The sequence below is a fragment of the Theropithecus gelada genome, unplaced genomic scaffold (genome assembly GCF_003255815.1).
Source record: "Theropithecus gelada isolate Dixy unplaced genomic scaffold, Tgel_1.0 HiC_scaffold_879, whole genome shotgun sequence".
NCBI classification, from domain to species: domain Eukaryota; kingdom Metazoa; phylum Chordata; class Mammalia; order Primates; family Cercopithecidae; genus Theropithecus; species Theropithecus gelada.
The window spans coordinates 3,885-8,156 of NW_020265549.1; the positions used below are offsets into that span (position 1 = coordinate 3,885).

The 4,272-nt window shown below is 35.5% G+C and overlaps 1 long non-coding RNA gene across 1 annotated transcript; it reads right to left on the reverse strand.

Annotated features, from left to right (window-relative positions):
• Window positions 1-1,028: 1,028 nt before the first annotated feature.
• Window positions 1,029-4,114, reverse strand: LOC112618057. The gene is made up of 2 exons (XR_003118013.1): window positions 4,008-4,114; window positions 1,029-1,511 (listed from the first exon to the last, which is right to left on the reverse strand). It is a non-coding gene; the product is annotated as an uncharacterized LOC112618057 (long non-coding RNA).
• Window positions 4,115-4,272: the final 158 nt, after the last annotated feature.

Below are 4,272 nucleotides of genomic sequence, written 5' to 3' on the forward strand. Positions count from 1 at the left end.
GGTCTGATGTTAAAGTTCGGGCAGGGGGACACTTGCCATATATCACAGGTGCTTTCTCCTTCACTGAACTGTTTAACAAAACCAAATTCAGTTGAACCGAAGCTAAAGACAACTACAACCATCTTTCCCAGTTCTTTTGAATAAATCAAGGAATAATTGTAAGTGCTTCCCTGTTCCCTGTCCTAGCCATTTCTCCAAGCCTGTACTCAGGCTCCCTCTGTGATCAATAGAGAAGACTGTCCATTTGGGGAGGAAAGTCGTTATTTGTAACCAATTCTCTTTCACCCTGACTGACTTTTGCTAGATTGCTTCTTACTTGTTATTCAAAGAGTAGCCTAAAGAGCATGAGCCATTTGCATTTGGAAAATGGCATTTGTGTAAAAGGTGACATTGCCATGGTTTTACACACTTTCCTCGAGTATGTAAGAACTATCTCCACGCCCCCATCTCTCTGTTTGATTTATAACTTGTAATTAGCATATTTTTAAGCTCCCAAGTACCAGTTTCTCAGCTGAAGATGACAAAATGGCTGAGTTTTAGACACTCAACCTAGGAGATAGGATTCTCAAGCCACACACACAAAAAGTCTAATGGGCACTTTACATAATTTTTACTATAAATGCTGAGAAATTCATTTAAAGGTAAAGTCTTATTTTCCAAGCTATTTAAGAAGAGTGAAATAGGGGTTAATGTTTTATGAAGTTCTCTGCTTTGTGCAGGTAATTATTTCTCTCTTTAAAAAATCTAGCAATTTGATTGTATTATGCAACATCAGATCTGCAGGTACAAATTATACACATGCATGTTAATGAACAGGTTTTGTGCACATTCAAAAATGAGGCGTTTTAAATGTCAGTCCCAAGAAACCTACAGAAATATTCTAAAGAAAGAGAGCATATTTGCATGAACCTGTCATGGTTTTAAGCACATATAGTTCTGTTCCCCACTAATAACACTTTAGTTGAAATCAAACACCACACATATACGGCAAAACACTACAGTATGTAAAAACCTAACACAGCACAACACAATACAAGAAATGGTACTGAATATATTTGTTACATCCTGAATCAAACCAATAGACTATCTTGTAAACAAAACAGTAAGGTAACACTTCAAAAACAGATGAACAATTTATCCACCAAGAATGTATATAGTAAGCCAACAGCTCACTGTGGAAATACACTTAGCATGGTTACTAGAAAATCACAAAGAGTAATGTAACAAGTTACCAAATGTTATGGTCATGTTCTGCTTGATAATTCAAATAGGATGGATGGTAGTTACTAGTTTTCTATTCGTGTTGTTTTAACATCTCCATTGATTTTTAATGCTTTATTTTTTATCTGAATTTGCTGGCTGGCAGGTTTGCTTTGCTTAATACATTGACTGCAACACGCTTATTGTTGTGTTGGTAGAATAAGACATACGAGAAAATATATAGAAAGGCCATATGGAGGTTTCCGTGGAAAGATTCTGATACTCCATAACTCTGCTGTTCAGAATTTCAGCTGAAATGGAAAAAAAAAAGAAAGAAAGAGTGAGAAATATTGAAAGGTTATTGAACGAAGAGTCAGGAGAATGTGGTGGGTCTTGTTCCAGTTCTGTCTGTTAACAGTGCCAAAATATCCCCAATGTGAATTTCATATTGAAATGGGGCTTTTGAGAATGATCATGAAAGAACCATGTATCTATGATAGTCTATGATACCCTTTGAGAGCTAATGTGGAGAACTGTCCTAACAGAGATGCACTCCAATGTTTAAGGCATTATTTATCTACTCAATGCCAATACTTTTTGTTGAGCGTACACTCATGTGTCCACCTTTCAACTGGCATGTACTGAGAAAACATGTTTGATACTGAACATTTTGAAATATGCAAATATAAAATACACTTTCAACTTTTTCTCTGAATGTTTTAGAGCCATGCAGTAATAGCCTACCTGTGAAATCTGGGTATTGTATTGTACAAAATTACATTTTTGAACTTTAGAGAAATTTTCAGCACCTATTACATATTGAAGTGATTATGTTCTGCCAAATACCTCTACATTTTCTAACGAAATCAAGCAAGAAGGAATCACTCTTCCCAAACATGCTCTGTTGGAAAGTTAATTTGACAACTTTTGTTTACCTTGATGTAAAGCAGCCCATGAAAGTTGGGCAAGTGTTGGCAAAACCTGTATTATCATGTTTAGTGCTATTCCCAAGTTGCCACTATCCCAAATGACACCCCTGGATACAATTACAATTTACAGCTCCTTCAGTTATCCCATGTGCTCAAAGGTGCCTTTTAAAATCCTTCCTTATGATTCAGGGGACCTATTTATTAAATGTCCAGTTGGCTATCTGCTCTGTCCAGAACACTTAGTGTTCTAAGCCCATGTGTCCTCAGCAGGAAAGAAGGGCTAGCTGGGATCCGGGGGACTAGTTAACTAGGGCACAGAACTGCTGCCTCCTTCTACCAAATGACACATGCCAGGTGTGAGAACTTCAAACTTTCGATGATGAAGGTATGCAATTCAGAGTTGGTACACTATTTCAGTTAGTCCCTAGAATTAATTAAAATACCTAGGAGTCTTAAATGGCTTCAGAAGTCACATGTTCTTAAGTGAATGACTGCTAAAATGAAGTGTGTGCCATGATGGGCACCAGGCAAAGAGAAGATTGAAGGTGAAGGAGAAAAAGAAAAATCCCACAACAACAAAAATTTTAAAAAAGAGACATGATTGGAATGAAAATAATGACTCGGTTACTAAATTATGTCACTCAAAGTTCAATACAATGTCACATGAGAGGCATAGTGCTTACTGTGTTTAACATAATCATATCAGTCAAATTCTAAAAATTCTTGTTTGATTTCCAAAAATAATGAAGCTATAAAGTGGTTAAAGAATTACAATTCAAAAGTAATCTGTGCCTCTGTCTAACAAATCATATATTCCTTTAATAACAGGAAAACATTTAAGAATGTGTTAGCTCATTGAGAAAATACAGTACCAGCTGTCATACTGCATATTTGCGCTCACATTTCAATTTGGAAAATTTATAATGTGTAAATCAAGCTCTACGTCACAAGCAATGTCTATGAATGAAAATATTTACCAAAGCCTTTTAGCAAGTGTAATTGTATAAATAAAATATGTAGCCTATAAATATTATTTATATTAATACTTAAAGAAACTTACTGTTCTACTGGGAACTTCTACATCTGTGAAACAAACATGCTGCTATTCAGTTCATCTATTGATAATTGGGGTATCTATAGTAGTAAAAAAGATTTTAGATTAAAATAGTTTCTTGAGAGAATTCTGTTTATGTTGTTATATATGTGGAACTTTTCATCTATAAGCATGATTCCCACTTTAATAAAGCAAAATGGCCCTAATATTATACAATAATTATCATATGCATTTCCTTATAATTTCAAGACTCCCCCCAAACTTGTAATTTGCCTTGTGAACTCTGCCTAAAAATACCTAAAGCAAATAAAAATCAAAACGACAAGCACATCTAATGTCCATATGAGAAGGAACTTCCGATATAATCACTGGGAAATGATAAAGATATCCATGTCTTGGAAAGAAATGTGATATTTTGTTTTCTCTCCAGTGGATCTGAAGGTAAAGGTGATGACTGTACTAAGCCAAAGTTTAAACACAATAATAAAAAATGGCAGGAAAATAAATTCTCTTGACCAATGAGGAAGCATTTAAGTAATATTAAGTATATACATTTGAGGATTGGTGTGTTACCAGTAATTAAAGATAGAATATCAAGAGCAACATCTGGTAACCAATTAAAAATGAGCAAAACTCCTCTGATTCATCTTGAGATGAATAGCAAAGCACATATAGCACTCTAGAATATACACAAAAATAAAAATTCTAAATGTAACAATGGCTTACAAACACATAAGAATCTCACCAATCCAAAAAGCATATACTGTGCATTACCAAAACATTGTAGTTATCTCTATCTGAACAGCTGAAATAAATGGCCAAACCTGATTGCCTGTAGTTGGTGCAGCGAAGGGAACGCTGGTGGCAGGTGTTGTTGCTGCAGACACAGTGGTAGGTGTAGCACCGTGCATCATGGGCACTTTCAGTTGAAAACCACAGAAGCAACACACAGGAGGGTAGAGGATTTATGCAACCATGACATTTACGATGGAATGAGGTGTGGTAGGTATCACAGCAGCAAGCCATGTGACATCATAATGATGAATACATCAGGGTGTTCATGCAATCACAGTCAATGCAAAGCAACAC